This window comes from Phascolarctos cinereus, unplaced genomic scaffold (assembly GCF_003287225.1).
Source record: "Phascolarctos cinereus isolate Bilbo 61053 unplaced genomic scaffold, phaCin_HiC Scaffold_3;HRSCAF=262, whole genome shotgun sequence".
In the NCBI taxonomy this organism is placed as follows: domain Eukaryota; kingdom Metazoa; phylum Chordata; class Mammalia; order Diprotodontia; family Phascolarctidae; genus Phascolarctos; species Phascolarctos cinereus.
The window spans coordinates 12,065,910-12,089,812 of record NW_027555736.1 but is presented as its reverse complement, the minus strand read 5'-3'; the positions used below and the strand labels follow the sequence as shown (position 1 = coordinate 12,089,812).

The following is a 23,903-nucleotide window of genomic DNA, read 5'->3' as shown; positions in this document are numbered from 1 at the left end:
GGTTTCTGTTCCCTCCACTCTACTGAAATCTCCCTCTTGGAGGTTCCGAGTGATTCCGCAGTTGCCCTGCCCAGGGGCCTTTCCAGTGCTCCTGCTCTTTTCTTTCTGAACATCTGGCTCCATTGAGAACACCGCCTTCTCGTTGCACTGCCCGAACTTCGCCTCCGTCACTTGGATTTCATGGTTCTATCTTGCCCCCTTTAGCGTCTCCTTTGACCCCTCCTTCCCTCTGCCCTTCGCTTGCTTCTGTTGTTCCTCCTTTTCCTTAAACGTTGACATCTTTCCAAGATTCTGCCTTTAGCCCCTGTTCTCTTCCCTTCTCTGATTTCACAACCTGAAATCCCTGACTTTTTTGGATCCTGCGACTTCTGAGAGCAAATCCCTGGTTAGCTGTCCCCTTCTTCTTCTGCAGCCAAATCTGGATTCGTGATTCTAGTCCCTGCTCACTATTTCCCTTCTTAACTCTGCGACTACACACTCCAAACCGTGAGAGTTTCCTAAGGGTCTTCATCATAAAAGAATATACAAATTCAGAAATATTTGTAGAAGAAAACTGCTAATAAAAAGTAAGATTTCTAAACTAATCTTTGGAATTTCCCACCATTATCTCAATCTTTATATGTCTTCACCCCCCCCCCCAATCCCCTTTCCTGGCCTCCCCCTTTCATGGACTCAAACAGCTTTGTGCTGATTTGGGATTTACAGAAGCTCAAGGGGATGCGGGTGGATCTCTTGCCTGACTCACATTTACACAAGACTTCCAGTGATAGCATCCCTGGCCAGTAGTCAGCTAGTCTGTGATGGATGACCCCCCAGTGAAGGAGAGACCACTTCTTCCAGAGGTAGCCCATTACCCTGTTTTTTGTTGTTGCTGTTTGCTAGTTTCAGTCGTGTCTGACTCTCTGTGACTCCATTTAGAGTTTTCTTGGCAAAGATACTGAAGTGGTTTCCCATTTCCTTTTCCAACCAATTTATAGATGAGGAACTGAGGCAAACGGAGTTAAGTGACTTGCACAGGGTCACACAACTAGTTAAGTGTCTGAGGCCAGATTTGAACTCATGTCTTTCTGACTCCAAGTCCAGTGCTCTATCTATCCATGGTGTCACCTTGGTGCCTGGAGACCCTTCACCATCTTCTAGAAGCTCTCCAGCTTATCAGTGTCCATCCTGAAATGTAGCATCTGGAATGAACATAATGCTTCAGATGTGATCTGACCAGAGCAGAGTCCAAAAGAGTGATCATCTCCTTGGACTCCTATCCTGTGACTCACCTTTGGGGCTCCCCATCATCCTGTCGAATCTGGTGATCTTTCTTTAGACCAATTGCTCTCTAGCCACGTGTCCAGCCTCCCATATACTTGTGAAGTTGGTTTTTGTAAGACTTGACATTTATCGAGATCAAATTACATTCTCTTAGATGAAGCCCAACATTCTCACATGTACAGATACCTTTGGATCTTACCTGTCATCCAACATACTGGTTATCTCTCACAGTGTCTCCTGTAAATTTGGTAAGAATGGCATCTATGCCTTTATCCAAATCATTAATTAAAATGTTAAAAAAAGAAAGGGTACAACTACAGATCACAGAGACCTCCTTTGAAGTTGACACTGAGACATTAATGGTTCTTCTTTTAGTCTAGCTATTCAACAAATCTCCAGTTCACCTAATTGTGTGATTACCTGTGTGAATGAATGGATGAATGAAAAGGCACTTCTTAAATGCTTACTACTTGCAAAGCACTATAATATATGCTGGGGATGCCAATAGAAAAGCAAGAGAGTCCCCAATCAAAAAGAACTCACTGTCTACTAGGAAAGGCAACACATATAGGAGGGCTCAGTTTCAAGGCAGACGGAAAGACCTAGTGTCCTTAGGGTAAAGCATTTGGGCAGATAGGAAGACCTAGTGATTCTGGTGGCAAGTAATCCAATTTGTCTTGTGTGTAAGTGGAGGGTGTGGTAGGGATAAGGTTGATGTACAAACACCGCTTATTTAGTGTAATTTTTATTGATAAAAACATATCCATTTCTGCTGTTGAACCATTTGACAATGCCAAGGACCTTGGTGGCAAGAACTTTCTTTTCTTGGTCTCCCACAGATGTCCCATAGAGGCCACATTGACCTACCTCACATGATAGACTTTATCAAATGTTTTGATAAAAATCTAGGGCAAGTATACCATCCTATTGATCTCCCAGGCTAGAAACTCTGTAAAAACACAGGTGAGTCTGAAATGAACTGTTCTTGGTAAAGCCTTGATGATTCTGAACACTGCCTCCATAGTCACTAGCCTTTTCTCTACTAAGACATTGCAAAATTTGTTCCAGGACTCAACATCAAGCTCCTTCACCTGTAATCAGCAGACTCTATTGTCTCCCTTTTTTAAAAAATTAGAACAACATTTTCTCCTTTCCAGTTCTGTGGCATCGCTCCCATTTGTCATGGTCTTTCAAGATCATTGATGAGGGCTCACATTTGCCACTAGATCTCGGTGGAGAGAGTTCATCTGGGCCTGGTGGCTGGACTACCTCACCTCACCTTAACACCTCTTCCTTTTTGTCTTGAGTATGCCATTTTTAGTCCCTCCTTACCAATCCAAGAATCTTTGCTGTAGGTAGGGAAAGCAAAAGTAGTTTTCCAACTGTGCTTTCTCTCTGACATCACCCCTCTGAATGTTCTAGATTAAGCTAGGCAGCTCGTTCTGCATTCCTGGGCCCATTCTCAGTCACATCAGAAGCTTCTGGATTACTTAGTAGGATTTTGGGTTCCCATATGTTTTACTCCATAATTATCTAGCTAACTCCTCTAATTTCTCTCTTCTTCTGTCCAGAGGCAGTAGTGGATGGCTACTATTTGTCCAAAGATCTTCAGCTTCCTATTCTGTAAAGTCTAGAAGGAATTCTCATTCACATCACAATTTCTCCCCCATTGAGGGAAAGTCTTCCTCTTTGAAATCTGTCTTGTATTATCACTTTGCATATGATTAGTTTGGTGAAAGGCTAAGGGGGTCTGAGACACAACTGTAGGAAGAGAGTTACTGAAACATAAGCAAACTTGAACTGTCATTGTCAGGATTCACTGAAGAGGGGCAAAGGGCAGGGAGTGCTTAACAGAGCAGGACTGTGGAGGTGAGAAAGCAGGAAGCTCCTTCGGGTCATAAGTACTGGAGTTAGAGGAACCCACTTACCAGGCTCTCTCTCCTCTTGCCAAAAAGAGGAAATTTTATGTGAATGATTTACCCCGTGTTTGATTTGTAGGCATGTCTTTTTAAGCAGCAACAAATACTCAAGGAGAAATTAATCTGAGTAACATATATTACAAGGTCCTATGAAATATTTAGGATCCAAAAGAAATTTTTAAAAATTGAATATAAACTGATCATCCAGAGAAAGAACTAAAGATAGGAGGTATGTTTTTCATTTTTTTGTTTTTGGAGGTACTCAAGGTTAAGTGACTTGTCCAGGATGTCACAGCTAGCAAGTAAATGTCTGAGGCTGGCTTTGAACTCTGGTCCTCCTGACTCCAGGGCTGGTTTTCTATCCACTGTGCCAGCTAGCTGCCTTTGTGAGTTGTGAATTTTTAATTAGGCATTTATTTTGTTTTCTCATAATACAGTTACGTTGTGGTAGGTAGAATACCATAATGCCTAGGATGCACCTCTTATTCTATACCTGTCTTCATATGAAGATTATTATTCCTGTTAAAACTTCCTTTAAAATCCTACACTACCATGAGGTGATGCCTTATTGTGGTGTGGTACTGACCCCTGCCAGCCAAGCTCAGGGTTCAACGGGAAACGCTTTGATGACACACATGATGATGGGCATTGCCTCTTGCCAGAGAAGCAATCTGCTCAAATCAGTGGGGCACCTCACCAGCTTGGTTGTAAGGTCAAGACACCTTTGGCTCCAGCAAACACTCTGCTGTGGTAGAAGGCCCATGACCCCCATGGGTGGAGATCAGGAACTCAACTTTAATGTTGTGGTATAGAGAGTCATTCAAAGCACTAAGGTCAAGTGAGCTTCCCAGGGTTCTCTTTGTAGTATGGGTTAGAGGCAAGACTTGGACCCAGATCTTCCTATCCCAAGGCTAGCATTCTGCTGTGCCCCTCCCTTTTCTTTCTATTGTGAGAAAAAACTATTTTCTCCCTTGCCTAACAGTTCTACACTGTTCCCCCCACCCCCATGCCTTTCTGTTTGGAAGCAGTGATGGAGGCTTGGAAAAACTTCTGCCAACTTTATAGCCCCCATCAGTGACTGCTGGAAGAAGAGGCAGCAGTGAGAGGAGGGCTTGGCTTAGGGTCAAACAGCCAGGGTTCAAATCCCAGATCTGCTGCCTGTGTGACCTGGGGCCAGCCTCTGTGCCTCAGTTTTCTCATCTGTAAAATCAAGGGGTGTTTTCTAACTTTGGGCCATGCGTTATTATTTAACAAACAAAGGTAAGAATCTAATCAAGATTATACCAATTGCCAGGAAAATTGACAGAAACTGGCTCCCAGTAGCCGTGGACTTGAACGGTGTCTTCTCCTCCTTGCTTCACTGTTAAAGTGCTGGAGACTTGAGCAGAAAGAAATTCCCCTGCATAACAACAGGGATTTTTGAAGGTCCAGGCAGTCCTGGGCACAGGGCAGACCAGTCTGAATACCTGCTGTTGGCTTCTCCTTAACTACACACGGCGGACAGAATGAGACACCTTGTTTTATGAAGACTTTTGTCTGTGGGATTGATGTTATCCCAGGCACTAGAACTCCCAAAATAGCACCAATGCCACATATTCTGCTGAATTTTTATTTCTGTACAGAAATGTTATTTGTATTGATCAAGGCAGTTTCTTTTTTTCTTTTTTTTTCAATTTTATTAATTTGTTGATTTATCAACAATCACTTCCATATGCTTTTAAGTTGAAAATTTTTCTCCCCCTTCCTCCCCCCCACCCTTCCCAACACGGCGCACAATCTGATATAGGCTTTACATTTACATTCCTATTAAACATATTTTCACATTAGTGAAGTTGTAAGTAAAAATTAAAACCAATAGGAGGAACCATCAGAAAGATGAAACAAAACTCAACAGAAGGTAAAAATAAGTGATAGCGATTCAACTTCCATAGTTCTTTCTTTGGATGTGGACAGCATTTTCCATCCCAAGGCCTCCGGAGATGTCTTAGATCCTTGTAGTGCTGAGAAGGGTTCAGTTTAACAGTACAGTCATTGCATAACGTGGCTGTTATTGTGTACAAAGTCCTCTTCGTTCTGCTCACTTCTCTCAGCATCAGACCATATAAGTCTTTCCAAGTTTTTCCGAAGTCAGCCTGTTCATCATTTCTTATAGCACCATAGTATTCCATTACGTTCATATACCACAACTTGCTCAGCCATTCCCCAATTGATGGGCATCCTCTCAATTTCTAGTTCTTTGCCACCACAAAAAGAGCTGCTATGAATATTTTTGTACATGTGGGTCCTTTTCCCATTGATCAAGGCAGTTTCTTAAACATATAATCAAATGTCACTTAATTTTAATACTTTTATAAGGCTACTCGTGTCAGTACATTCACAGATCAAAACATTTTATCAAATCATATTTTGGTTTGGAAAAATCTGACTTCTATATTTATAGAACCTCTCACTGTGCCCTTATGGTGGAAAGATTAGACCTCAGTAATGGCTTTCTCTTCTGGCACGAAGGTTACATTTTATGGAATGTTTATGAATAGAGGAAAACCTTACTGTGTTGGTTTCATCTGGGCAGGAAGCTGGTTGGAAGAAGTGGAGAGTTTAAATTGGAGAATAATGCTGAAGGAATGCTATCACGTTACTACTAAGTATGCATATTAATATCACTTAGGCCAACAAAGCGTCACCTAAGGGAGGGTCTTAGGGGACCTGCTTTAATGCATATGTAAGAATGATTTGTGACCTATTGGGTAACATAACGAACACCAGATTTGGAGTCCAAATACCTTGATTTAATTCCAACAGGCATTTAGTCCCCATGTAATCTAGTAACCTTGCAGAGCTTCAGGTTCATTATCTGTAAAATGGGACTAACAGTGAGCTTTCCAACTTCATTAAGTGAGGAAATCCCAAACCTTGAAGTACTACATAAAGGTGTAATTATTCCTCCCCCCTACTTCCTTGCATGACAGCTAGGTGGCACAGTGGATGGAGTGCCAGGCCTGCAGTCAGAAAGACCAGAGTTCACATCTGGCCTGAGACACTCACTAGCTGTGTAACCCTGAGGAAGTCACCAACCCTGTTTGTCTTCGTTTCTTCATTTGTGAAGTGAGCTGGAGAAGCAATGGCAAGCCATTCCATTGTCTTTGCCAAGAAAGCTCCAAATGGGGTCACAAGGAGTCAGACACAACTGCAATGGCTGAACCCCAACAATTTCCTCGTCTGTAAAAGAGGAGATGGACTACATGAAGGTTAAAAAAACCACAACATTATTTGTTGAGTCTTGCTGAACCAGAATGATCACAAGCTGCCCCTTGTTGGAGTCTGAATTAATGAGCTTTTGCTGTATTTAATAATAATAACATTGTTTAATGTACCTATATATTTGCCTTATGAGTATTATTTGATCCATACAACAGCCTGAGGAATGAGTGCTGTTATTATCCCCATTTTATAGATGAGGCAAACAGAGGGTAAATGACTTGCCCAGGATCAGACAGCTATCAAGTATCTGAGGCCAGCTTGAGATTCGGGTCTTCCTGACCTCAGGCTCAGTGTTCTGGGCACTATGGCACCTCCTAGCAAAGGCAAAGGGATCCCTGGAAAATTGGATTCTGTCCAAATGGCTTCTTTAGCTCTCTCGGACAACTCAGGTCACCATATTGGCAAACCTTTCCTTGTTGGCAGATCGCAAACATGGTGCCTTTTGACAGTGGTGTCTTTGATCTTCCTTCCTGGGACAACACGTTGTTTTCTTCGATCCCATCGAGACGTGAACCTGGAAGCAAAGATGAACATTGTACGTTGTCTTTTTGGGAAAGTGCAGCAGGGCTGGGGGCCGGATCGTAGGGGATGGACCAAGCCAGGTGTCTGGAGCCTTTGAGTGGCCATCACACACACCTAGACCAAGCTCCAGGAGTTGGGATTTCCTTGGTGTGGGTACTCTCTCCACTGATACAGGTCACAGCCTTTCTCTGACTCGGTGCATTTCTCAATGAGCCTCCCCCTCCCCCTTTATGTGGTGTGCTCCTAGAGAGCAGGGGCTCACTTGGTTTTCCTCTTGGTGACTCAGTGCTTACCATAACTATCCAGACTGCTGAAGGGGTGAGGACAGCCGGGGGTCGAGGAGAAAGGGTTTCTGGAGAGGTTGATTTGTGGTGGAAAGTAGATGGGCAGAAATGAGGCAAGTGCCCAAGAACAAATTGAATGCAAAGTTAATCTTCTCAGGAAGTGGTAGGAAAGATAAGTGAGACTTTCAAACTCTAAAGAGTCCAGCTAACACGTTTGAGCTTTTGCAAATTACCTTCTTTGGGAATTAGGGAAAGATGATCGCTCATTAGGACCTAGAGGAGTTCAGTTCCTCTTCCCCTACAGCACTTTGGTAAAGTCCTTAAAATGCATGAGAAACAACAGCAGTAAACCAGACAGAATCAGCTACAGAATCTTTCATGTAGCCAAGGACTGCATGAAAAGACTTCTAGAATCCTCCGAGGAATACAGTGAAGAAAGCTGAGGTGGGCAGAAAATGGAGTATAAAACAGCCCATTCTCAATGGAGACGGGGCCAGGTTAGTACCCAACAAAATCTTATCCCCATCTGTGATAGGTCAGGTGAGCATCCAGATAGCCTGTTTTCAAGAAAGGGAGCTTTTGCCCAGCCTTTAGGCAGCCTGTCCCCCAACCACAACAGAAAGCAAAGTCAGACAGTCCCTTTTAAAGACAGGTCCTAGTCTTAGTCGCAGAACTCAGAATCAAACAAGGCCTAGCCCAGTCATCTGGGAGCATGAGAGTGGTGTTTGGCCCAAGCAGAAACTTCCAATCCAGAAACTAAGGCTAAAGATAAGTTTTTAAAAATGCTGAACATAATGAAAAAACATCTTGTACTGAAAAGAACTCAAGGGATGAACTCCAAAGAAGAAGAACATGAAACAACTTAAAGTTGATCCTCAGAGAGGAAAAAAATATCCTAAACACAAGGATGAGAAGTGAACCTAAAAGAAATGAGAGATGAAATAGAATAGCCGGGGAGGAGAAAAATGACAAGAACAGTGAAGGCCTTAGTGTAGAGGGTGATAAATCTCATCCAAGAATTGAAAGTTGGGATGAGTCTAACAGAAATCAGTGAGTCCATGAGACAACAAGAAATATTAAAACAAAATCAAAAGATTTGAAAAAAGCAAAAGAAGACATAAAGTAGCTAATATATATATATATATATATATATATATATATATATTATATTTATATTTATATATGTATAAATATCTATATATAAATAGGTTAAAGAGAGATAATCTAAGAATCACTGAACTACCTTAAACTAATGACAGTAAGGAAAAAAATTATTGGAAAAGGGAGTATAGAAAATAAAAGTAATGAGAGAAAGAGTAAAAAAAATCCTATGATTGAGAGTGGGGCAAAATGAAGATAAGAGGGACAAGGTAGCATTATCATATCATTTATAGATCACAGACATTAAGCAAACTTCTCTCCTTATCTTTTTCTTCATTGTCAAGAGAAAGGAGGCAAAGGCACGAAAAAATACAAGAGGATATGATGAATGAAGACATGACAATTATAATTGTGAACATGAATAGGATGAACTTCCTTATTAAGAGGAAAAGTATAGCAGAATAGATTAGAAGGCAGAATCCAACAATATGTTAATTTAAAGGAAACATAAAGATTCACATATATTTAAAATAAGAGACTGAAGAAGAATCTGTTATGCTTCAGGTGAATTTAAACAAAGCAGGTGCAGTAATCATTTCACATAAAATAAAAATAGACAGCTAAAAGATACAAAAAATTATTCTATGATTAAAGGCACTATAGATAATGAGTCAATATCAGTACTATACATACACATATATCCACCAAAATGATTAAAGGAAAAAATCATAGAGAAACAGATAGCAAAACTATAATATGAGTGACTTCTGTGCATCTCTTTAAGACTTGAATAGAACTTTGGAAAAATTAGAGATGATCGATATCTGGTAGAATACTGAATGGAAGCAAAATAGAATTTACATATGCGTCAGCCACAGGTGGCACCTCTATATCAAGGAATAAAAACTTCACAAGCAAATGCAAAAGAGCAGAAATACTAAATAGAGCCTTTATTGACCACAATACAATAAAAAATTTATTCAGTTAAGGGCCTTTAAACAAATGTTAAAAATAATTGGTAACCAAGTAATAAACCTAAAGAATTAATGGGCAAAAGAACAAATCATAGAAATGATAGACAATTTAATCATAGAGAATGACAATAATGGCATTCCAAAATCTGTGGGATACAGCTAAAGCTATCCTTAGAAGAAAAGTTAACAACTTTAAACACATTCAATGATAAAAGAGAGAATAAATCAGTGAATTGGGCATGCTGCTAAAAAAACTACTAGAAAAGGAACAAATCAGGCCCCCTCAATTTAACACCAGACTAGAAGTCCTGAAAGTCAAAGAAGAGATTAATAAAATTAAAAGCATATACATCTCAAAGAAGCCGTCAAAAGAAAAAAGTCCCCCAAAATATTTATAGCAGCACTTTTTGTGATAGCTAAGAATTGGAAACAGAGTAGATGCCCATCGATTGGAGAATGGCATAACAAATTATGGTGCGCGAATGTAATGAAACATGCCATAAGAAGTAATGTGTTTGATTACAAAGAAGCTTGGGAACATACATGTATAATGAACTGATGCAGAGCCAAGAAGATGACACCCAATTGCGATACACACTTGACTGCACACAATATAAATGGAAAGAACAGTGACACACCAAAAGATCAAAAATAAATTTAACAAAATTATAAAGATCAAGTAGGACTTGAATGAAGAGAGATGAGAAACCACCCCCAATCCACCCCCGGTGGAGGGGAGAGGTCTCCAGGGGTTACATGTGGCACATGTTTTCAAACTTTTTTAGTGTATAGATCAGTTGTACCAAGCTTTTTTTTTCCTCTCTAAAAAATAGTATTTGTCATATGGGATGACTGTCCAGGAAGAAAAGTAGAAGAGATAATTGAGATAACTGTGGTAATATGAGAAACATAAAATATTGATAAAAACTTTTTTTTTAAATTGAAAGCACAAAACAAACACTGAATCTGTAAATACAACTAAGACCCATTTCTTTGAAAAAAACTAGTAAAATAGATAAAGTAAATTTGATTTTTCAAAAGAGAAAATCTAAACTGTTCTTAACAAAAATGAAAAAGAGTTCAAAAGAAATAAAGGAAACTGTCAGAAATTATAGCAACAAAACTGGTGACATAGATGTAATAGTCCATTCTTCTTACACTTTACATTCCTTCCCCTTCCCCTCTTTTTGAGTGAGTGACACTGGCCTCCTTGTACCTGTTCCACCAACAAGGCACTCCAACTCTTGGCATTTGCTCTGGCCGTTCCTCATGCCTGAAATGCTCTTGCCCTCATTTCTACCACCTGGCTTCACTGGTTTCCTTCAAGTCCAAGCTAAAACCCCATCTTCTACAGGAAGCCTTGCCCAATCCCTCTTAATTTGAGTGCCTCCTCTTTGTTAATTGTTTCCTGTTGATTCTCTATGTACATTGTTTGTACACATTTGTTTTCTTGTTTTCTCCCTCATTAAATTATGAGCTCCTCAAGGGAAGAAACTTGTCTTGTATTTCTTTGTATCTCTGCGCTTAGCACAGGGCCTGGTTAAAATGCTTACTGACTAGATAAAAATTTATGAAAATATAAAATGCCCAGAGTAACAAAATAGATTATTTATACAACCTAGCATACAAAAAAAAAGCCATAAGTGTGCTCTGGTAAGTGGTGGATGGGAACAGGAAAAGATGGATTTACAGGTGAATTATATTATCCATTTAAAGAAAAATTAATTCTGGTTTTTAATTTTTTAAACCATGTGCAAAAATGGGAAAGAGACCCTTGCCAGTGCTTTCTATGATAAAAATGTGGTCTTGATACCAGAACAAGGGGAGGACAAAGCAGAGAACTGTAGATCAGAATTGTTAATGAACATTGATGCAAAAAGATTAAATAAAATATTATCAAACAGTCTATAGCAGTATATTCAAAATTATGTACACTATGTCTAGGTTGAATTTATACCAGGTAAATAGGGTTGGTTTAATATATTAAAAACAACATAGACCATATTAATAAAAAAATTAAGCCAGATGATTCAATAAATTGATGTTAAAAGGACTTTTGACAAAATGCCCCAGCAAATCCACCACCAAACTCCAGAAAGCACAGGAACGAATAGACTTTTTTTTTTTTGCTTTTTTTTGGTGAGGCAGTCAGGATTAAGTGACTTGCCCAGAGTCACACAGCTCGTAAATTTCAAGAGTCTGAGGTCAGATTTGAATTCAGGTCCTCCTGACTCCAAGGCCAGAGCTCTGCCTGCTGTGCCACCTAGCTTCCCCAAAATGGACTTTTCTTCAACATGGTAAGTAGTAGCTATTTAAAGCCTGGAGCAAACATTGTATGTTCTGGGAAAAAAAAATGTTGAATGCCTTACAGTAAGATTAGGGGATTTTTTTTTAAAGATGCCTGTTATCACAACTACTATTTAATATTTATATATCTAGAAATGCTATCTGTAGAAATAATATAAGAAAAATAAATTGAGCAAATAAAAGATATAAACAATACAAAACTTATGCTTTTGCAGATATGATTGATTTAGCTCAAAATTCTTAGTCAACTAAAATTTAATTTAAAAATAATCAAATTGCAGGGTATAAAATAAATCCGTGGAAATAATCAGCATTTCTATATATTACTAACAAAATCTAGCAAGAAGGTATAGAAAGAAATTGATTCAGAATAACTGCAGAATGTATAAACTACTTGAGAGTCTATCTACCAAGATGCATACTGAAACTATAAGAATGTAACTACAAGTGAATAGAACACTGGCCCTGGAGTCAGGAGGACCTGAGTTCAAATCTGGTCTCAGACACATAACACTCACTAGCTATGTGACTCTGGGCAAGTCACTTAACCCTAATTGCCTCACCAAAAAAAAAAAAAAGAATGTAACTGCAAAACATTCTTTATAGAAATAATGACAGACTTAAATAATTGAAAAATATTAATTAGCTCATAGATAAGTTGTGCTAATATGATAAAGTTTTAATGCTATCTAAATTAATTTATTCAGTGACATACCAATCCAACTACCAAAGGATTATTTTATAGAGCTAGAACAATAGTAGCAAAACTTTTCCTGTGAATTAAGAGGTCAAGAATTTCAAAAGAAATAATGAAAATAAGTAAGAAAGAAGAGCGACTAGGCATCTTTAAAGTACACTATAAAAGAGTAATCGTCAAAATGATTTCATACTTAAAAAATAGGTCAATCAGTAGTACACATTATACAGAAACAAGTGAATGCAGTAAGCAGTCTAGTGTCTGATGACCCCAAAGACCCTAATTAATTACTGTGGCAATAATTAATCATTTGACGAAAATTGCTGGAAAAACTGGAAAGCGTATTAGTAGAAACCAGGTGTAGACCATCTTCCGGCATGATGTGCCAAGAAAAGCTCCAAAGAGATTTATGATTTAGATATAAAAGGTGATCTCATAAGTTAGAGGGAGAAAAAGTCCATGACCAAAAAGGGATCAGAGAAAATAAACAAGTTTGATCATATGAAATTTAAAACTTTGTCACAAAACCAACGTAGCTAAAATTAGAAGGGAAACAAGTAACTGAAGGAAAAAAAATCTTCGAGGTTTTCTGATAAAGATTTCATATCCAAGATTCATAAAGAACTGTTCAAACTTCTAAGAATAACAGGCATTCTTTAATAGATAAGTGGTCAAAGAATGTGAACTGGCAGTTTTGAAAATCAGACAGTAAGTGCGCTACCTACCGGTTTAAACCTTGAAGAGATGAAAAAAAGAGGAAAAGGATCCATATCTACAGATTCTTTGTAGCAGCTCTTTTTGTAGGAACAAAGAACTGTTGGGGAACGGCTAAACAGATTGTGGTCTGTGAATGTAATGGAGTCTTATTGTGCTATAAGAAATACTGAACTGGATGGATTCAGAGAAGCCTAGGAAGACTAGTGTGAACTAAACAGAGTGAAGGGAGAAGAATCAGAAGAATAACTCGCGCAAGAACAGTAGCCCTGTAACTACAAATAACTTTGAGAGATTTGAGAACTCTGATCAACGCCATAGCCAACTGTAATTCCAGAAGACTGATAACGAAGATTGCTGCCCACCTCTTGACAGATGTGATGCACTGAAGATGAAGAGTAAGACACGCATGTGTGAATCTGATTTACTTGACTGTATATTGTTTAGAAAGGCTTTTTTGGTTTTGCTGATGGAGGAGGGGAGGGAGAAATTGAATTAGTCTAGCAAAAAAACAGACAAAAGATCATTGGGGCATCTTTTTTTTTTTTTTGGAGAGAAAAGAAAGATATCCAGGTAAACAGAGCAGCTTTGAAAGCTATAGGTTAATTTTTTTTTATATATTCTTAAAAAGAAATTATGTACAAGCTCTTCTTAATAGAGACCTGAAATTTCATGTATGACCCTTTTTTCTGTCCTGCAATGTGTAGTCAAAGGCCTATTCCATTTGATGTTTGTTCAGGATAAAAAATTTTTAAAAATCATTAAAAAAAAATCCGTTTTCCCCCTCAGAGTGAAATGATAACATACTGGGGCTACCCCAGTGAAGACTATGAGGCTATGACTGAAGATGGTTACATCCTAGGGGTTTATGGGGTTCCTTATGGAAAAAATCATACCAACAGCTCAGGTAGGATTTCATTCAAAATGAGAGACTGCCTCAGATCTGAAGCACTTATCTTTCCAAAAGAAAATACAGTCAGGTCAGGACAAGGATTTTGTTTTTTCTTTTTTCTTTTCCTTTTTACTGATTATTGTCATATCTTGTTTTATAACTTTTTTTAATATAAATTTATTTATTTGTAGTTTTCAACATTCATTTCCACAAGTTTTGAGTTCCAAATTTTCACCCTGTCTCCCCCCTCCACCCACCCCAAGATGGCATGCATTCTGAATATCCCTTCCCCTAGTCTGCCCTCTTTTCTTTCTCTCCCCCTTTCTCTTATCCCCTTCCCCTTCTATTTTCCTGTAGGGCAGGATAGACTTCTGTACCCCATTTCCTGTATTTCTTGTTTCCCAGTAGCATGTGAAAACTTTTTTTTTTAAACATATGTCTTTAAAACTTTAGGTTTCAAATTTTCTTTCTTCCTCCCTCCCCACCCACCCTCATTGAAAAGGCAAGCAACTCAATATAGGTTGTACATGTGCAGTTATGCAAATTACTTCCATAGTAGACATGTTGTGAAAAACTAACTCTATTTCCCTTAATCCTATCCTGCCCTCCCATTTATTCTATTCTTTCTGTTGACCCTGTTCCTCCTCAGAAGTATTTACTTCTGATTACCCTTTCCCAATCTGCCCTCCTCTCTATCATCCCCCTGCTCTCTTGTCCCCTTCTCCCCTATTTTCTGTAGGGTAAGACAGATTTCCATACCCAAATGAATGTGTATGTTATTCCCTCCTTAAGCCAAATCCTATGGTAATAAGATTCATCATTCCCTCTCACCTTCCCCCGTTTCCCCTCCACTGTAAGAGACTTTTCTGTTTTTTTTTTGTGAGATAATTTACCCCATTCTACCTCTCCCTTTCTTCTTCTTGAGTATAATCCTCCTCATCCCTTAATTTTATTCTCCAGATATGACCCCTTAATCTTCAACTCACCCTGTGCCTTCTATCTATCTATCTATCTATATATCTATCTATCTATCTATCACACACACACACTATACATATACATTTTTTTTCCTCCAACTACCCTAATACTGACAAAGGTCTCATGAGTTATAAATATCTTTCCATGCAGGAATGTAAACAGTTCAATCTTAATAAGTCTCTTATGATTTCTCTTTCCTGTTTACCTCTTCATGTTCCACTTGAGTCCTGTATTTGAAAGTCAAATTTTCTATTCAGCTCTGGTCTTTTCATCAGGAATGCTTGAAAGTCCTCTATTTCACTGAATGACCATTTTTTCCCCTGAAGGATTATACTCAGTTTTGCTGGGTAGGTGATTCTTGGTTGTAATCCTATCTCCTTTGCCCTCTGGAATATTATATTCCATGCCCTGCGGTCCTTTAATGTAGAAGCTGCTAAATCTTGTGTTATCCTGATTGTGTTTCCACAGTACTTGAATTGTTTCCTTCTGGCAGCTTGTAATATTTTCTCCTTGACCTGGGAACTCTGGAATTTGGCTACAATATTCCTAGGAGTTTTCCTTTGGGGATCTCTTTCAGGAGGAGATTCTTTCAATTTCTATTTTGCCCCTTGTTCTTGAAATATCAGGGCAGTTTTCCTTGATAATTTCTTGAAAGATGATGTCTAGGCTCTTTTTTTGATCATGGCTTTCAGATAGTCCAATAATTTTTAAATTCTCTCTCCTGGATCTATTTTCCAGGTCAGTTGTTTTTCCAATGAGATATTTCACATTGTTTTCTAATTTTTCATTCTTTTGGATTTGTTTACAGTGTCTTGATTTCTCATAAAGTCACTAGCTTCCAATTGCTCTATTCTAATTTTTAAGGAAGTATTTTCTTCAGTAATCTTTTGGACTTCCTTTTCCATTTGGCCAATTTTTCTTTTTAGGGCATTTTTCTCCTCATTGGCTTTTTGGACCTCTTTTGCCATTTGGGTTAGGCTATTTTTTAAGGTGTTATTTCTTCAGTATTTTTTTGGGTCTCCTTTAGCAAGCTGTTGACTTGTTTTTCATGATTTTCTTGCATCACTCTCATTTCTCTTCCCAGTTTTTCCTCTACTTCCCTTACTTGCTTCTCAAAATCCCTTTTGAGCTCTTCCAAGGCCTGGGACTGATTTGTATTTTTCTTGGAGGCTTTGGATGTAGGAGCTTTGACTTTGTTGTCTTCTTCTGGTTGTATATTTTGATCTTCTTTTCACCAAAGTAAGATAATATAGTCTGACTCTTTTTGCTGCTTGCTCATGATCCCAGCCAATTACTTGAGTTTTAAACTCTTTGTTAAGGTAAGAGTCTGCTTCCAGTGTGGAGAATGTACTGTCCCAAGCTTCAGGGGGTTTGTACAGCTGTTTTCAGAGATACTTGTAGGGACCTGTAAATTTTCAGTTCTTCCAAGGTGGTATGATAAGGGGCGAGGTGTTTATTCCTTTCCTGGCCTGCGACTACAAGTACTTCCTTTCTGTCCTGTAACTGTGAGGAGGGCTTCCTCTCCACAGCCACTACAAGCTCCACCATGCCAGCGTTCCTCCTCACCCCAGCACTGCCGCCCAGAACTGTGACCCAGATCCAAATACAGGCAAAGGAAGAGATTCCTGCCTCAGCACTGGCAAAGAGATCCCTGCAGTCCCTCTCTGATCAGCCACTGGATTCCCCCTCAGTCTGTGGGCCAGAAGCTCCGGAAGCAGCTGCTCCGCCCAGGGCCACCCTCTTGGGGAATGGAGCTGAAACCCCGCCTTCCTTCTCAGCACACAGAAACAGACTTTTCCCACTGACCTTCTAAGTTGTCTTTGGCATTGTGGATTGAGGAGTCTGGAAACCTCCACAGCTGCCCGAGATTCAGTCCTCTGAGGCGTGCTCCAGGTTCGCTGTGGCCTGCGCACCCACGCTGCGCTGTATTGCGCTCCCAGCCTGGCACGATAAACCTTTCTGATCAATCATCCAGGTTGTCTTGGGCTGGAAATTTGTTTCACTCTGTCTTTTTGTGGGTTCTGCTGCTTCAGAATTTGTTTAGAGCCATTTTTTTAGGTATTTGGAGGGTTTGGGGAGAGCTCAAGCAAGTCACTGCTTTCACTCCGCCATCTTGGCTCCGCCCCAGGACAAGGATTTTGAAGTAAGATAAACATGAAGCCCCATTAATCTTCCACATAGCTAAATGGAAAAGGGAGTGTCATTTAGCACTGGCCTCTTGTTCCCAGAATGGCTGGATAGGGACAGTGAACATGTTGGGGGCAGTAGTGAACTCCACCTGTCCTTTCCCCTATCCCCCAGGTCACTTACTTCGGAAGTTTGGCTTTTTTAGATGCCTTTTTCCTTTGTCTTAACTATTATGTTTATTGCCGTAATACTGGGTGAGGCGGTGCTGTGAGAAGTCTGCTCCTAGTTATAGCCTCATGAGTGATTGAGATCCTGCTGGACACTAGCATTAAGAGTCCATCTGGCCATCTTCCCTGCCTTCTTTTCCAGACCTCTTTCTTTTGTTCTAGATGTGGTTCCTCATTGGATGTAAACTCTTCAGATAATAGGATACCTTGACTGCTACCATGCAGACACAGGGAACTGGGCTGTAACTGAGCACCTGAAATATATAGTCAGATCAGCACATAGGGTATTGTTGTTGTTATTCACTTGTTCAGTCGTGTCCAACACCTGCCCTTCTGCCTCCACTACCCCTCAAAATCAGTCCGAGGTCAGGTCCGTTGTTTCCAGGACAGTGTCTAGCCATCTTATTCTCTGCCATCTCTCTTTTCCTTTTGCTTCAGTCTTTCTCAACATCAGGGTCTTTTCCAATGAGTTCTGTCTTCTCGTTATGTGGCCAAAATATTTAAGCTTCAGCTTCAGAATGTGCCCTTACAGGGAATAGTCTGAGTTAATTTCTTGAAGTATTGATTGATTTGACCTTCTTGTGTCCAAGGACTCTCAAAAGTCTTCTTCAGCACCAGAATTCAAAAGTGTTTATTCTGTGGTAATCAGCTTTCATCATCGTCCCAACTCTCACAACCATACATTGCTACTGGAAAAAACCATAGTTTTGACTATATAGACTTTTGTCAGCAGGGTGATGTCTGCTGTTTAGATATAGGGTGTAGGAGACTTAATAAATGGCAGGGGAAGTGGGCCTAGTTTCTTTGAAGGGATCTTGTAGAGGCAAACGTAGGCAGATGAAACCTTAAGGCTTTGGTAAAGGGATCAGTTAATATAGGAGGAATGAGGACCTTAGGTCCATATAGAAAAAATAGAGCCCAAGAGATTAGAAAAGACAGAGAGGAATCAGTGGGTCAATAAGAATGATGCTGATAAAAGCAGTTGTGAAGAGTTACTGACCAGTGGCCATAGATTTGGGCGTTTCTAACCTTCTTGGGAAATCAGTACTTCACCCGTGTTAATCTAAAGCTACACACATCCACAGAGACATGACCACAGAGGCTGGGAGCCAATGATTGGCTGTTTACTTAGCATTTCTGAGGGTCTTGTGATTTTGAACTTGACCTGCAAAATTCTAGTCAAATTCCAAGCCAGCAGACAAGTCCTTTGGTCCTGACCCAACATTCCCAACTTCGCAGCAGTGCCTCTGTGGGAATTCCAAAAGGTGACTTATACTGGTAAGAGAGGTCAGAGACTCGTGAATCACTCTTGCTTGTGCATAAGACCAGGAGAGAGACACCAGCAAAGGATGGTCCTAGTGTATCATTGAGAATATTAATGTGTTTATGTGGATAAATCTCTACTTAACAACGTCCTTTGTGAACCTTAAAGTGATCAACAGCTGTTATTAATGTTAAATTATGAAGTGTAATATGCTCTGATGGTGAACCACCCAGATGTAGAGACTGCTGACCACAGGCCATCCCTCATCCATGCTTTGGAGGCCACTGCTGGAGCTGACGCCTAGTCCTCCTCCTTCCCTGACTTTCTGGGGCTGTGATTCTGGCTTTCAGCTATGCTGGGTGTTCGGCGAGTTTTTGAGGACTGGCGACATCATTTAGAACATTTCCCTCCTGGAGAAAATGCCTGGAACTCCAACAATTGAGTTCTGCAACATGATTTGCAGATTAGTAACTGCCTCTAAGTAACGCTGGATTAAGCCACAGGCTCCCAGAAATTTAGGTTTGCAAGTTGGTCCCATCAGATTGGGACCTTCCCATCATTTGTTCCTTAATTAGAACTACCTGTAGTTTCTTTTCATCTTAATGAGACAGAGCCTAATTGTTTACTTGCCCCACTGAAATAATTCTTAGATCTCTTCAAATGACCTGTACAACATAGCTCTGAAGTGCTTGAGGACTCGGATTTTTACCCAGCACATTTGCCTTTTTCATAGCAAGCTCAAGCATTTAGCTCCATAGACCTCCTTCAGTTCTGAGTTTCAGAGAAGAGGTTTTCCAATCCAATATTGTCCAGATTTTGAAGCCATCTCCATGTTTTCCTTTCAGCTCAGAGGCCTGTTGTGTTTTTACAGCATGGCTTGCTGACATCAGCCAGCAGCTGGATCTCAAACCTGCCCAGCAACAGTTTAGCCTTCCTTTTGGCAGACATGGAATGTTACGTGTGGCTGGGGAACAGCCGAGGGAACACTTGGTCCAGGAGACACTCGTTCTTATCCGTAGATTCTGATCAGTTTTGGCCTTTCAGGTACGGGGTTGTGGAATCATGTCCAGGTTGCCTTAGAAATGTAATCAACATTTTCTGACTTTGCTAACTTTCATGCACAAAAGCATGACATTCAATCTTTGCCTGACCCAACATTGAAAAACTCTGGCCGAAAGTAATGGCTCTAACTTGATAATAACTACAATTTGTATTCTCATTCTGAGGTTCAGCACTCCTAACATCTTCTTAGTCACTGTGTCAGGCTCCGTTTTCATCCTCCATGATTTGCCTTTACTTTAACTTGTTGCTGCTGATCGCCTTTTAAAATCCGAGCTGGGGACTCAGGATGAGAAATCTTGTCCCCCTCAAGAGAGAGAATTGGAAGCACATCGTTTCTCACTTTCTTTCTTTTTCTTTCTTTCTTTCTTTCTTTCTTTCTTTCTTTCTTTCTTTCTTTCTTTCTTTCTTTCTTTCTTTCTTTCATTCTTTTTTTTGCAACATGGCTATTATAGAAATATGTTTTATATAATTTCACATGTGGAATGAGTATTGTACTGCTAGCTTGGACGGATGAGGGAGAGGTTGGAGGGGGAGAGAGAATTTGGAACTCAATTTTAAAAAAGAATTTTAAAAATAAAATAAAATCTAAACTGGTTAGTGAGTTCTCTGTTCTATTTCTTTGGTCTCTTCAGACAACTCCCTTTTCAGTATCCCATTGTAATTGTTTCCCCTTTGTATTCAGAATTTCTTTCTGGAGTCCTAGGCTCTCTTCCTTTATATGATTTTATGGCTATTGTCCTTTCTCTGAACACTTTAAAATTGTCATCTCAAAAGAGGATGCATCTTAGGCTCTGCCCTGTAGTATCCCCTTCTTTTCCTGTCACATTATCTAACCTGAAATGGTCACGTCCCTCCCCCCCCCAAGGTTCCCAATATTTTTGACCCAACAACCAATTCCTCCTTGTGGGTGAGAATCAAATCTAGAAATTTCCCTTATTGGTTCTTCTCACTTTGAAAGATGAAATTATTACTAAAATTAGACAAGAGATTATTAGTGGCTCTGTTCTTGTCAGAGCTCCAGTTGATATCCAGGTAATTTGTCTCCCTTTACAAGTAAATTGTACCAATATTTCAGGCCAGTGATTTGTTTCCCACATTCTTCATGTGTTTTCTCTTTCTGGTGATCTATATTACACATTAGTAACTCTTATCTCTCTTTTATTTCTCTCTCTCCTATCTCTCTCTCTCTCTCTCTCCTCTCTCTCTCTCTCTCTCTCTCTCTCTCTCTCTCTCTGTCTCTCTCCCCTCTCCCCACACATGTATTCTTATGTACACCCAAATATTTTCCTCCATGCTTCCCTCCTCTGGTTCCTTTATTTGCCCACATGAGTTTACCTACTTGCTAATACCACCCAATCCACTGTGCCTGACTTCAGATAAGCTGTACCCTTCTAAAGCCATCTCCTAGTCATAGGGCCTATCCCACCAAGTCTCCACAACACTTATGAGGGCAAATCTGCATTCTTACTTTGGGATGGCCACTTAATCTTTAAAAATTAATTTTTGCGATATTTTAAAATGCCAATAGTCAAAGAACAAGAAAGACGCCTATGTAAGAAACTCTGAACAGTTATGTATTGTTTGGTTTTGAAGATGTGTGAGTATTATTATATTAATTGTATGGCATGATGTGATACCACACCATATCACATCGTATTGTAACGTATTGCATCTATTATTTGTTGTTATTGTTGTAGCCCCTAGGTGTTGGCAGAGACTTCAGTATCGACTCAGAGTTTATTTCTTTAAAGCCTGGAAAAATATCCTGTGAATTCCCACTGTTTTTTTAATTGGAGATATTTCAGAGACCTTGGTAATGCTTATTATTCATGAAAGTCAATAAAGCTCAGAGCCCTTAGGCTAGAGAAGAAGTCTTTGTTTTTCTAGGACTCTCTGCCCTCTAGTGCACTCTGTAAGGCCCTAGCTAGTCACTATATTTCCTTTTATCCAAGCCAGCTATAATAGATGATTAGAATTCAACAAAAAATTAGCTGATCTTTATCTAGATAAAAAAAATCCTCCATGTACAAACAAAAAGTAAAAAAAGACAAAAGGAAACTCAAGAAGATAATCAATGCTGGTTTGTCAGATAAGGAAAAGAGGGAAATAGAGAGTGAATAAATTTACAGGGTCCCAGTAGCAACGTGGGATAGAAATAATCAGTAAAGTTCTGTGCAAGCAGATGATTCCATAAGTTACTCAGTGAACAAGGCAAGGCCTGAGCTGGTCAAGTTTGTGGTCAGTCGAGGTGAGCAGCGCCCTCCACTTGCAGTCAGCTCCCATCGTTCACAAGGGAGTCCACACCTTCTTCCCCCTTTTCACCATAGCGCTTCAGAGATCCTGGGCTCCTTTCCCACTTGGATGTCAGGATCTTTCAGCCTCTTTTTAGATTGGAAAAAATAGACTTCCCAGAAGTCCGTGAGGCCAGTGGAGAACACACACATACGCATTCGACTGAGCAAGGCAGTAACAAAACTGCTGTTTGTTTGTGTCCCCTTGCAGACTTCTTTGTCATGTACTTCTGTGTACTTAAAGAAATATGTTTTTGTAGTCTCTCTCAGAGCCCACCACCCAACTGCCTTCACACCCCTTCCCTGTGTAGAAGCTCTTCCTTGCACCAAATGTGTGTGGTGCAGCAGAGCAAAGGCCTACGTGGACTGTGCCTGGGAACCTTGTCATTGAGTGTGTTGGCTCCCTCACCTCTCTAGCAAGCAAGAGCAGGGAGGCATGTTTCATCAGCATTTAAAGTCAACCTTCCATTTTAGCCATATTCTGTATATTTGTCTATAGGCATTTGAGGCCATTGGCTTCAGTTTGGAATTTGGCTTCTGGAAATTTCTGACCATCTCTTCTATTTTTTCAATATGTGAGCTTCTTTCTGTGGTTATATATAGGCTATTTTTTCCCTCTTCCTTCATTTCTGGTTAAAGTAAGACCCCATGCCAATATATACTTACCATCCCTTGTGGAGTATACTGTGTTCCTTACAATACATAGGTTACTCCTATTTGTAAATGGTCTATTTCCACCTGCCCAAATCTCCCTTTCTCTTCTGAAACTCTTTCCTTTAATTTCTTTCCCAAGATTTCCTGTCTTCCTGTACGTGATTGAAGTGTGAGGTGTGCTGGGTTCTTGGCTTGTATGACAGTGGATTATGGCTCTACCCAGCGGAGAAGGCTTCAAGTACCAGGTCTAGGTCAGGGTGAAGAAATTCATCCCCAGGTTGGCTTGACAGTCGGTTTCATGGAATCTCTGCCTTGCGGCCTCCTCTCCATTCATTCCTAGTGGCAGGAGAAACTCAAAGGCTGCTATAAATCCCGCAGTTCTTGGAGCAGCTCCTGGTAGTGATTTTACTGGACATTCTGAAGCTGAAAGTGTTTTCCGGTGACCTGGGAGCTTGAACGCTCTTGGAGGAATCCACTCTTATCCTTGTCGGCATTGTTGTGATAAATGAAATCAGAAACACAGAGAAGTTGCAGCTTATAAGAAGGGGAGAGCTCATGCCCTTATCTGGAGCAGTAAAGAGAGGATTTGGTAGCATCTTATTGTGTGTTTAGAGACAAAACCATTTCATGGAATCTTTCCTTTCTCTTGAGGCGGTAATAAGAAGGAGTGTTAACAGACAATATTCTCAAGATTTAACTTATGCCATAATTAGTACTGACCCCTCCCCCCCCAAAAAAAAAACTAAGAGGAAAAAAACCCCTTGTAATAACCATAGCCAAAACAAATGTGCTCAAGGGTCAGGTCCAAAAATATCCATCTCTTTCTGCACCTTGTGACATCCCCTCTCTTTGAGGAAGTGGGGAACATGGGTCATTATTGGTCTCTAGTGACATGGTTGGTCATTACATTGGTCAGAGTTATTAAGTCTTTAACACATCATTTATCTTTACACTCTTGCTGTCTTTGGATTATTCTCCTGGTTCTGCTTATCAGTTCGTACTACCCAGCATTCTCTAAAATCATTTCTTTGGTTATTTTTTTTTCTCTTTTTAAAAAATTCAATTCAGTTCAATTTTTGTTACATTTTAAGTTCTGAACTATATATTTATAAAGATAGGTATAGGTATATCTATCTACCTATCTATGTAAAACCACACTATGCATACTTCTATTTATCTGTTCTTTTTCTGGAGTTGGCTAGCATATTCCTTCATAGGTGCTTTGTGGTTGATTTGAATGTTTATAATATTCAAAATCGCTTAGTTCAGTTATTCTTTGAACAATATTGCTATTACTGTATACAACATTCTCTTGGTTCTGCTCATTTCACTCTTCATTATTTCATGCCAGTCTTTCCACATTTTT

General features: G+C 39.8%; 1 protein-coding gene and 1 pseudogene across 3 annotated transcripts in view; both read left to right on the top strand.

Annotated features, from left to right (window-relative positions):
* LOC110198973 (lysosomal acid lipase/cholesteryl ester hydrolase-like) overlaps positions 1–23,903 on the top strand; it is a 162,470-nt gene that overhangs the window by 8,239 nt on the left and 130,328 nt on the right. The gene's annotated exons all lie outside the window — the stretch shown is intronic.
* Positions 6,748–23,903, top strand: part of LOC110199931 (gastric triacylglycerol lipase-like) — a 28,702-nt pseudogene continuing 11,546 nt past the window's right edge. Inside the window, exons 1-3 of the transcript XR_013485497.1 lie at positions 6,748–6,978; positions 13,832–13,949; positions 19,376–19,574. The product of XR_013485497.1 is annotated as a gastric triacylglycerol lipase-like (transcript). The remainder of the gene's footprint in view (positions 6,979–13,831; positions 13,950–19,375; positions 19,575–23,903) is intronic.